Raw genomic sequence first — 12964 nt, 5'->3', positions numbered from 1 at the left:
ACTAAAGACAAGAGATTAAAGTTATTATTATTCGTGGTCATTTAAACTTAATATACTATCCAACGTCATATTCCTATCATTATCAAGTGTATGTTTCTTACTTTAGACTAAAATATTAAAACCATTGGCATAGCCTATCAAGTAGTGCAAAAAATATAAATTAAAAATATTCTTTCCATGGAGTCGACCTGCTGCCCTTTGTATTGATAGTCTGTTGCTTTAACTATTAGACCACGACCATTTTACTATCAAGACGTTGTCATGACGACTTTACAGGCAACGCCAATCTGTTTCACTATTTCGAAAATTCTACGCCGCTTTCCTTTGTTTCATAGATTCTTTTGCATGTCTTTTATATTGGCACTTATCTCTACTTTGCATAGTTTGATTTTCTAACTCTGTCTCTCTTAAAGCGTGCTTCAGACTTTCATTACTTCTTCCCAGCAAATGACAGATTTAACTGCTTTAATTCTCATACTCTCCACCAGTCGGTGCAGGAATACCGCTTTCACAAACAGTTGTATATTTATTTTCTTGGCAGAGAATACAGCAATAAGACATAAAAGTGAGAAAGCTTCTTCCCAAAAACGCAGTTCAAGCATGCGCGCCGACTACGTGTGTGCTCCGGGGCTCCAGCACCCACACAAATAATCTTATGGGTGCGGCGCGCCTACAAGATTTTTAGTTTGATAGAAACAAAATAAAATAAACATTTCTCACTTGCCATTATCAAAAAATAAGCAATTAAAACAAGTTTAACTTCACAAAGGGATAGATTTCTTGAAATGTGAAATGAAACCATGCAGAAAGCGAAGAAACTGCATATTGATGAACGAGTTTTGCCTAGAAAAAGGAAGATGCCAAAAACGCTACGACGAAGGTAGTGATCCTCATATGTATCAAACACCCGAGGAAATATACAGACAAATATTTTTTTTAAATAATTGGTATGCCTGTGGATTCACTAAATTGTAGATTTCAAACAAAGGTTTTGGAGCTTATTTCAGAACTTTGAAGCTTTTGCTATCGGTGAAAGTGGTGCTGATTGAATTCTGCAGTTCTATGGGTCAGACTTTGATAAAGACAAGCTAACATTGCATAGAGATATGTTTCTAGATGCATAGAGAACGAAGAAAGAAGTGGCCAACTTGTCAGACATTACCAACATGCTCCCATGTGTGAAATGCTCACAGAATTTATAAAGTTTGTGCGGATGATTTTAACTATACCTGTTACTTCTTGTATCTCTGAGCGGTAATTTTCAGCACTTACTAGGTTATATGATTGAAAACGTTCTGGGCAATTTTGCGTGTTCATGACGGAATGAATAAAAGTATTGACATTACCAGAATTGCAAATAAATTCATAAGTGCAAATGACGTAGGAAGGAATGTACAAGGGTTGGATTTTTAGTAATAGCAACAGCGTTATACATATACTCGGGAACAAAGCAATCCATTATAATTCATACCAGCGGTAGGTTAGATGCGCCAGCAGTTAGAATGCATGAGTGAGTGCTCGTGGACTACAGTCACGCTGCGTGAGTGCTCGCGGAATACAGTTATGTTCACGAAGCATATAACGACTCTATAGAAAAGCGTCGTCAACCTGGTCCGTCTGGTAAAATATAAGTTACGAAGCGATAATAACTTTTCTTTATGCACAAATCAACTCAGATATTCAAAGATTATTAGTCTCACCTTTATTGCTTGATATGTCTTAAATATTGTTTTTAAGACCGTAAAATACATAAATTCACTTGACTAGGTCAACACATAACATGTACATAGCCACAACTATCCCATAATAATCTCTTACATATATATTAAAAACATTCTTCTTTTCTGTTAATTTAAAATGAACATTCTACTAAGTATATTACATATTTATGAGCACTTTTTGCCCACGGTACAGGTAAATATTATACAAACTAAAGTATTTCGTTATAGAAAATGTCGCCCGACAAAGGGACTGAATATAAAAGTCATGAGTAGGCTTGGCTTTTATATTCAAGAACCACTGGTCTGATTAGATTAATGTTCGTACATTACATATGTTCTTTATATTTTGATCACACCTCGTATATATCTTCATTATTTTTTTTTTTGTTAACCCTCATATATATATAAAATATTAGTTATTATCATTCACATAAATACATTTACAATAAATCTTTGATTTCATTAATATTTCTCTTTTATTACATTATTATTTATTCTTTATCATTAAAAACATCGTCGCTTAGAAATATAATTAACGAGGGTGAAACACAAATTATCAAGATTACTAGTTTCGATCATTATTACAAACGATGATGTGACAAATAATATTTGTTCTTTCCGGGCGCATTGTATAACAAATAAGTTAGATGTTGCAATTGTAATGTATACATAGTAGCACTAAGATGTCCAAAATAAAGAAGAATTTCACTCAAGGTAGTCATTGAATAATTGATTTTATAGAATGGATCTTATTCTTAACATAATCTTTGATAATTAAACACAAATCAATCTGATATAAAATAATTTTTGCCTTTAACTAATTATAAATTGAATTATGATTCTTCACATTAATAAGAAAGAATAAAAATTAAACATAACCTACGTTTGAATAATCAAATGGAAGTAAATAAATTTATTTTACAGAAACGTCATAGGAAAGATCATTTTCATAATTAGCATGAACCGGTAAATTGGAAGATAAATGTTCATAGAAATTATCGCTTAAATTTTTAGACAAATGCTCATGAGAACCTACAGCTGACATGGGTTTAACCCCTACCATATCAGCCGCAATTAGTTTAAATTCATACTCGAGTAGGGTTCCAATAGGGTACACTGTACAGCACAATCATGATTATGTCCTGTATTATTGTTTTGTACAGAAATTACTTCAATACCTGGATCTTGATGTGAAGTGCCATCTCTTATCCTTCCATTACTTCTATCCACGTAGTTCGCTGCGTTGGTGGAATTTCTCCATACATTTCGTCTATTTTTAAACCTATTTTGACTATATGGTCTAACATAGGAATTATTACGATTAATTAGGTTAGGCGGATTCCCTACATAACCTTGTCTATTTTGTTCATTTTGATTGCTAGAGTATACTCGTCTTAGGTTCGGTTCATTATTATTCACACTTCGGATATTCAAATTCCGAACAGGGACCAAATGATCTGAATTATTCTTATTTTTACCCATTCCTGATTGTGTTAGATTCATAGCATGGTATTGATTTTCGTAGCATTGTACAAGCATTAATAAATGACTGAAACTCATACACTGTGTGGAAAATAAGATCTGCTGTAATTTAAATGGAAGCAAATTGCGAATCGATGCAATTATTCTTGATTCCGATTGCAAGGGATTAACAACCTTTAATTCATTATAGACATTTATAACAAACTCTACAATAGATTTGTGCAATCGAGGATTGAAATGTTGATTTCTAAGAGTGGCATCTCTGTTTGCCAGCAAAAAGTCATTTTCGTAATTCGCGATCAATGCCGCTTTAAATTCCTCATATGAACTAATGTGATCACGTATTGCCTTAAACCATAAGGAACAAGGTGGGAGTAATACATGGGGTATTAATTTCATGTATTGTGATCGATCGATAGACATTATATTACATTCGTCTTGGAATTTCTCTAAGAAAGAACTAGCATTTTCATTGCACTTACCACTAAATTTACTCATGGCTTTGATTTCGCTCATCTTGACACTTAGCTTTACCTTTCTTTTCTCACTCCTTGTTCTTGTGGTGTGATTGTTCCGGTCCGTAGCGTGCTGTGTCATGATACCATTTATATTTCGTTCATCAGTGATCTTCGGACAATTTTCCTCTAATATAATATCCTCCTCAGATTCCGGCGAAGGCGTATTTATATCCGGTGATTGGGGAAACTCGAAGCGATCACTGCCCAGATTATTGCGATAAATGGTGTCTCTAGCCTGTAACGTTTTAATTTCTTCCTGCATAGTAGCCAACTGGATCTTTTGATGTTTAACGGAAGATTCTATTAACGTTAAATCCTTTTTTACAGCACAGATTTCATGATTTTGATGATCGTGCTTTTCTTGACACTCATCGGCTAACCTTTTTAACTTCTCTTCAAACTGCGAGGATATGTCGTTCATCACCTGGACGATTGTTTGTTTCGTATCGTCTGATTTCAGTTCTATCCATTCTATTCGTTTACTTAATTCTTCATACTGCTTGCTAGCTTCATGAAATTTCAGTTCTATCTTCTGTTCCATGGTCTGGTTAGCTTCATAGAACTTCTGTTCCATGGTCTGGTTAGCTTCATAGAACTTCTGTTCCATGGTCTTGTTAGCTTCGTTGAATTTCAATTCTATCTTCTGTTCCATGGTCTGGTTAGCTTCATAGAACTTCTGTTCCATGTTTGTGTTAGATTCATTGAGCTTCTGTTCCATGGTTTGTTTTATCTCAGTCGTCATTTGCATAATTTGTCGCTGCACAGCTAACAAAAGTCGATCCTCAGATGACAAACTTGGTGTTGCACTAATTTCACCTGGATTACTGGTATTAGATTCCTGTTGCACTATTTCACTATCCATTTTTCTTTTGATGACCTTACCGCTTCGTAATACGGTTAAGTTCGTATTCATAAATGGTAATATCCAAGTAAATTCAGCCCTACTTTCCTTCTTCGGGAACTGAATTTTCAAAAGTCCCGGGTTTGGTAAACCAAATTTTTATAACGACTCTATAGAAAAGCGTCGTCAACCTGGTCCGTCTGGTAAAATATAAGTTACGAAGCGATAATAACTTTTCTTTATGCACAAATCAACTCAGATATTCAAAGATTATTAGTCTCACCTTTATTGCTTGATATGTCTTAAATATTGTTTTTAAGACCGTAAAATACATAAATTCACTTGACTAGGTCAACACATAACATGTACATAGCCACAACTATCCCATAATAATCTCTTACATATATATTAAAAACATTCTTCTTTTCTGTTAATTTAAAATGAACATTCTACTAAGTATATTACATATTTATGAGCACTTTTTGCCCACGGTACAGGTAAATATTATACAAACTAAAGTATTTCGTTATAAGCAAGATCAGAGGAGCTGGTTGAAAATTGAATGCGCCATGGTAGAAATAAGACACGGTAAGTCCATCAGCGAACGCGTTTACGTCCTACTCAAGCAATGACGTCACCTTCGACACACGCTCGGGAAAACAGTCGCGCTGTCGTCTGCTTGCTTCCGTATATTCTCTTTGGAATCTCAATGTGAAATTAATGTTTTCTCCTGACTTCAAGGTGTCTATTAGCTATTCCTGATTTAGATGCCTATTATATTACTGGAATTTTATTCCCTCATGGGAATATATTTTATTTTTTAAAAAAATGCACATAAAAAGAAAAGTAGGGTAAATCACGTATTTCAATATACTCTTATTACATCCAGAAGAATCAAACTTTCATCTATGTATATAGAGACAAGTTTTGCCCACAACCTTAGAAGTATTGTCCGTCGTTTTTTTTTTTTTTTTTTTTTTTTTTAAGTGGTACTCCTAATAGGCCTAATCCATTTGCATTTACCAATCAGAATTTTTTTTACTGACCTCCTAATTCTTTCACTTCACCACTCATTATTTTCTTGTAAAATATTCTTTTGCGGGAAAAACTTTTCAATTGCTTGTTTAGTTCATTTATTATTATGTATGTTTTAAGCCGAATAAAATATGTTGAAAGTTTCGTTTCACACTTATTATCAAATTCACTTTTCATGATACCTGTTAATTTTCTAATGATGCCCCTTTTCTTTCCAGATAAATTCTCATTCTTTTTGGAGATATTCAAGAAAATATTTGTTAGCTACTTTGATCCAGACGTGTCTCAGTCCTCTTTTTGAGATTAATTTTGTCCAGTTGTATTGCAGCAGGTTCTTCGACAGGGAGCTGTGAATATTTGATTTTAAATTTGAAACCTACCCGCCCAGCTATAAATTCAAGCCTGTTCTTCAAGGTCATGCTTATTTAATGAACCTGTTTGATCTTCATTTTCATTTTCTGCTAGAATGCTTAGTCTGTACTTAAATCCTAGAGAATCCGGATGGTCGTTGCTTAAACCCATGCCTCTCATATAAGGAAAAAAGTTTTTAAACTATTTTGACTTAATTTCCTTGTCAAGATCAATTTTTTTCTGCATATTGTTGTACTTTGATCCTTCATCAAAATGAAAGGAACAATACTTCTTTCTTTTTCCCTGCTTGACCTAAAAAAATAATTTTAGAAATAATATGTTTATTAGAAAAGATGAAACATGTAACATATTAAAGGGAGTTGCTTAAGATTGAAATTGTTGCATAACAAAAGCCACAGCTATGAGAATATTCGAATAAATTATCTTCTGTTATCCTGATAAAGGAGGTAAAGTGAACATAAATGATGAAAAAAACATGTGAATTTAAATATAAATTTAGATTCCGAAATACTCTCTTATAAACCACTGCTGAATATTAGAAAATAAGCACATATACATTAAATTTACGTGACTAACTTGGAGCTTCACAAACAAATACCGAGAAACCGGCATGTAGAAAAATAAAGTCTAGCTCACTCATATTTTCTTATTAAACTAGCCTTCGGTTAGCCGGAGACTTCGCCCCCAGATCCCTGCATTTGCTTTTCCCACGGCCTCTCACAAGAGCTCTAATCTTAAGGGATTTTGAGATATGGTTATCTTATAACAATTGAAGCGCTTAAAATGAAGGTGTTACATTTTTCGAAACGTTGAATTCTGGCGGTTCATGCATGTGTTATATGTTAGTCATGCCACTAACACATCATTTAGTGAGTCCTCATCCCAGTGGAGAGATTTGGAAACGATGAAGGGTGTATGTTAACGGACATAGTTGTGAAAGTCAATTTTCCCGGATTGTACAATTTGTTACCTACCACCTTTATCTTCTAATCGCTTCAATTGCAACTCGCAACTATTTCATTCCTGTCTTTTTTCTTTTTAACGGTAATATCAAAACACGCTGAAATACATAATTAATTAAGATGTTTATACTCTAGAGGGATTTCGGGAAATGGACATTTTATTTTACTAATTACAACCCTAATCCCTTTTTCTTTTCTTCTAGGGAAACATTAGGAAACGTAGAAACATATCTTCAAATGTTTTAAATTTAATTATTTTAAATTAAAAACCTAAGCACCAATTTTCATGCGTATAACGTTAAGGGATTTCGAGATTTTTCTGTCCAGTTATAACCTCCCTGTTTTTTTCCCTTCTAGGGCAAATATCAAAAAACGCTTATAAACATATCTAATTATTTGAAAGGAGAAGTCTAAATATCGAATTTCACGTCACTAAGCTTAAGAGATTCCGAGATATGGATATCTTATTATAATAATTGTAATTCCCACCCCTTTCTCATTCTCACTTCTTTTTCTTCTCGTCTAGGCCAAATATCACAAAACGCTAAAAGATGTGTATCATTGTTTTAAATGCGAAGTTCATATACCAAACTTCATGTCTTTAACATTCAAAGATTCCAAGGTATAGAGATTTTAAGATAATAATTTCCACTCCTCTTTCTCTCTTTCCCCTTTGGATTTCCAAAAATGCTTTTTTTTAATTGCCCTGTTGGGCGTCGATCAATCAGTCAGTCAGGACTTGTTCTTTTATATAGAGAGATACATAATCAAATTAATGCCAAAAGCAGTGTTTAAAATGGTAGTGGCAAAGAACACATATGTTGTGTTACTGTATACAGTATATTCACTCATTTGATAAAATTCTTACAGTTGCTTAAATTCTCCTGCTTTGAAAATTAATGGAATTTGGCATTCTCTTCACCAACTTTTCTATTGTGTTTATTTTACAGCCATACACAGCGCATCAGGGTATTGTTAAAGCTTTTAGAATCAATGTAACAAATACAGTTGAGGTGTACAGTACAAAATACAATATTTATACATAGAAAATGTCATACACAACAGCGTATAACAAATTAACGAAATGTTAAAAGCAAAGGAAACGTAGAAAATCTTCAATAGAAATACAACTAGCAACCTGTCAACTGAGAGAGCGCGTCAATAGTATCTTGCTCGAAGGGTCAGTGATTTGGTGTCGAAGGTGACGTTGCAAATTGTTTGCGGTGCAAGTGCATTACCATACCGTACAGTAGCAAGGTGGGTCAGAGCTTTTAATGACGGACGACAAAATGTCACAAACATGCCTCGCTCCGGCCATCCTCCTGTAGTGAAGAAGATTTGCAGAACGTGAACGCGTTAGTGCTAGCGGATCGGATCGCCACGATTCGTCAATTGGTCAATGATACAGAACTAGCGCATTCGACTGTGCTGAAAATTCTGAAGAACCTGGGATTGCGGAAAATCACCTGAAGGTGGGTTCCACATGATCTGACTGAACAACACAAGTGGTTGCGATGTGATACCGCTCGAACACACTTAAAGCGGTATCAAGGTGAAGGTGAGACCTTCTTACAGCGGATCACTGCTATTGATGAAACCTGGGTCAGAGCGTATGAACTACAGCTGAAACGGCAATCGAACGAGTGGCGTCAATCTGCGAGCAGCTGTAAGATGAAAACGACGCCACTTCCTGACGAACCACCCATCATTCTGCACGACAATGCAAGGGCAAATTTAGCAGGTGTGGTAACTGATTTGTTGCATCATTGGGGCTGAGAAGTATCACCCCCCGTATTCTCTAGATTTAAGTCTCCGTGACTACGACTTCTTCCCGAAGATAAAGGAACCACTTCGTGGGACACGCTTCCTTATAGTTGATGATCTCCTCCGAACGACCGATCGCTCCATCCGCAATATCCAGAGATTAGGCACTGCCAACGGCAACCAGCGGCTTCCAGATCGCTGGAAGCGCGTGATTCACAATGCTGGTGATTAGATCGAGGGCCTGTAAAACTTCGAACGTTGTAAGTACTCTACTTCTCAAGATATACCGTTGTTGCCATTATATTTTAATAAATATAGAAGTATTCTTAAAGGAGTAATAAAAAGAGCAAAGAAAATGCACACATCAAATAGGATATCTAAATCTGATAACAAGAACAAAACACTACGGCAAGTAGTAAACGAAGAATCAACCGCATCAAAACCGCAAAAAATAGTAATTAAAAAAATAATACACCATGGCCAAGAAATAACCAATAAACACAATATTGCAAACCTACTTAATGATTTTTTTTTTGCCAACGTTGCGAAAACATACTCAAATTCTGAGTCTGAAAATACGAACAACATAAAATTATCTAGTAATTCTGTATCTATATACTTAATACCTACCACAGAGTTAGAAATAAGATCGATTATTAAAAAAATGAAGATGAAAAGATCTTCTGGGCCCGACGATATTCCTTATTATTTGCTTAAAATGTGTGCCGAATATTTTCTTATACCGTTCACTGATATATGCAATTCCTCTCTTGAAACGGGAACATTTTCAGAAGATCTTAAACTTGCAAAAATAAGACCTATACACAAAAAAGGATCAACTACTGACCCAGGAAATTATCGTCTTATCTCTATTCTATCTGTTTTCTCCAAAATTTTAGAAAAAGTTATGTATATCAGATTGGTGCCCTTTTTGGAAAAGAATTATATCTTCAATATATCTAATTGTTGTCTAATTGTCTAATTGTTGTCTAATATAGATGTATGAAAATGTTTTCTCCTGTGAGAGAGGTCTTTTCTGGTAGAGTGGTTCATCTTGGAGAGCGGATTTGATGCAAGGGTGTTAATTGTGTTTTGAAGACAGTTTTAGTGAAAACCGTTTTGAAATCAGTGCAGTGGTAACAGTACTACAAGTAAAAAACAGAAATAACGGTTGGTGTTGTTTATAATTTCGAGATCTTCCAACAATGAGTGCTAGTTCAACGGAAACTTTCCAGTTATTTTTCAAATCCGAATAGATACAAGTTGAATGGTCACCAATTCATTGAAGAAATTTAAAATGGAACCTTGAAATCTGCCAAATTGCATAAACAGACTACGAGTTCTTTATCCTTTAACTCAATTTCGAAATATATCCATTCAGCAAAGATTTCACCAATGAATTCCATTTAAGTAAACGAATATTACTAGCCAAAATAATATGGACAAGTTTGACAAAAGTGACAACCCACTAATGAGGCTATGCGATGCAGCATTATATAATGAAAATCCGACCAATATTACAAATTTTGACTCTACCAACGCTACACAGCACAAAGCTTTCACGCTAATCCGAAGTACAAATACAGGCGATAGTTCAGATGTTCCAAATAGTATATCATGCTCTTACTGCAACAGACATTTTTTCAGCCAGAGAGGTTTAGCGATTCACAAAGGCAGATGCCATCATAAACTTTCTAATAACACACTATCATCCAGTAAAATAGTTCTTGATGGCATAGATTTCAATTCTGAAGACTCTATATCTCACTTTGGTGGTGTACTCGCTCATCTCAAAGCCAACATTCCAGTTCTTCGCCGAGTCCCTCGAGGAGCTAGATTGGCCGTAGCAGAATCTCTTCAAGACATAATACAAAAGGTAATGAGAACTAACAATCTTGAGTCTTGGACAGAGCTTTTCCTATACCCATATGCAGTACTCTGTATTCCACCACATTCCGAAAAAGTCACCAATCTCACATCGTGGGTAAAGCAGAGAGTCAGGACTTGGTCAGAATTGCATAGGGATGCTCTATCAGCACCCTTTATGCATACGTACAAACCTCGTCAATCGTCAACATCCAACTCATTTAATATCAAGACCATCGAACAGAAATTGGCAGAGGGAGACGTACGAGGAGCAGTGAGATTATTATCTTCCGAAGATATTTTAACTACTCCGGATAAATCAGTGCTGGAGTCCCTTAGAGAAAAACATCCTGCTCACACTCATTCATTGAACTTTCCTGAACCTCCCGAGACATCCTTTACTCTTACTAAAGTATCAGCATTAGAATTCACCAAAGCTCTTAAATCGTTCCCGGCGGGTTCAGCAGGTGGAATGGATAATCTCCGTCCAGCCATTCTAAAAGATCTTATTATGATTCAAGATTCCGAGACAAAAGAGCGCTTAATCAACTCAATCTGCGAATTATTAAATCTGGTAATTTCAGGAAAATTACCAGCCGTAATAAATCCGATTTTTTTCGGCGCTTCACTCATCGCGCTAAAGAAGAAAAGTGGTGGCATTCGACCAGTAGCAGTGGGAAATGTGTGGAGGCGACTCACAGCTAAAATTATATGCTCCAGAATGCGAGAATCATTAATTGATATATTATCCCCACACCAGCTAGGAGTCTGCGTGCCCTACGGAGCTGAAACTGCAGTCCATGCTGCACGAATGTATTATTCCTCTCAACATCCTCAACCTAAAGCTCTACTTAAAATAGATTTCAAAAACGCTTTCAATGAAATTAACCGAGATTCAATGCTATCTTCAGTTAAAAGCCACTTCCCTTCTTTCTTTCCATATATATACCAGAGCTACTCACAACCTAGCTACCTTTTTATAGGAGATAATATTATCCTTTCACAACGTGGAGTTCAACAGGGAGATCCACTAGGTCCTGCTCTATTCGCATTAACTCTTCACCCTATAATTAGAGATATTAATACTGAGCTCAACATTTGGTATTTAGATGATGGCACTATAGCCGGAAGCACTGAGTCAGTATTACATACTTTAGATCATATACGCACACAAGCAACATCGATCGGATTGTCTCTCAATTACTCGAAATGCGAAATTGGCTTTCTAGGAGTAACAAATGCTGAAACTCACAATCTATATGACAGATTCAACGAGGCGGCGCCTGGAATTAAATTATTAACATCTTCTAACGCCGAACTGCTAGGAGCGGCTCTTACACCAGACACAAGGAGCAAGATATTACTGGAAAAATTTCATCTTTAGATCATCTACTTTCACGCCTTTCCAAACTTTCTGCTCATTCAGCATTTTATCTCCTCAGAGCATCTTTCTCGATCCCAAGATTGTTGTATTTTCTACGTTGTTCCCCCTCCTGGAGGGACGATAATCTACTTGAGAAATTCGACTATGCTCTTAAAACAGGATTGGAGAATATTCTTAATTGTACCCTCAGTGATGAAGCATGGCTACAAGCATCACTACCAGTCAGAAATGGAGGTCTTGGAATACGTCGCGCCACGGATCTGGCTATCCCGTCTTTTCTGGCCTCTTTCTATAGTTCAAGACAACTGATTGGAACCCTCCTTCAGAGAGAAGATGAAGTCACTAACCCGGATGTGCAGGACTGCATAGCCAGATGGTCAAATTTAGTTGGGTCAGACCCCCCGGCTCCCGAAAGTCGAAATAATCAGTCGGTCTGGGACGAGCCTATCGTGAATTACCGTTTGGATTCATTATTGCAGACTTCTAATAACATCGAAGATAAGGCCAGATTACTTGCTGTCATGTCCCCTGAAAACGGAGCATGGCTTCAAGCGCTACCTTCACCTTCTCTCGGCCTACACCTAGACAACGAAAGCTTCCGTGTGTCCGTCGCCCTTCGACTAGGAGCAAATATATGCGAACAACACCACTGCCCAAAATGCAACGCTCTCGTAGATAAAAGAGGTTTACACGGTCTGTCATGCAAAAGCAGTGCCGGCAGACATTCACGCCATTCGAATGTGAATGACATCATTTTGAGAGCCTTAACATCCGCAGGGGTGCCAGCAGTGAGAGAACCAATTGGGTGCAGCCGTTCAGACGGAAAAAGGCCGGATGGTATGACTTTAGTGCCCTGGAAGCAAGGAAAGTCGTTGATCTGGGATTTCACTTGCTCAGACACTTATGCGCCCTCCAATCTGCAATTTTCATCGACCAAAGCAGGACTTATCGCTGCACGAAGAGCAAAAGAAAAAAGAAATAAATACGTTAATCTCCTAGATAAGTATTGGTTTATTGCA

General features: G+C 36.3%; 1 protein-coding gene across 1 annotated transcript in view; it reads right to left on the bottom strand.

The window, feature by feature from the left end:
* LOC145670136 (NFX1-type zinc finger-containing protein 1-like) overlaps positions 1–12964 on the bottom strand; it is a 242788-nt gene that overhangs the window by 95339 nt on the left and 134485 nt on the right. The window lies entirely within an intron of this gene.

Source organism: Thermobia domestica, chromosome 1 (genome assembly GCF_964235325.1).
Source record: "Thermobia domestica chromosome 1, izTheDome1.hap1.1, whole genome shotgun sequence".
Taxonomy (NCBI): Eukaryota; Metazoa; Arthropoda; class Insecta; order Zygentoma; family Lepismatidae; genus Thermobia; species Thermobia domestica.
This window is presented reverse-complemented; position numbering and strand designations above follow the sequence as displayed.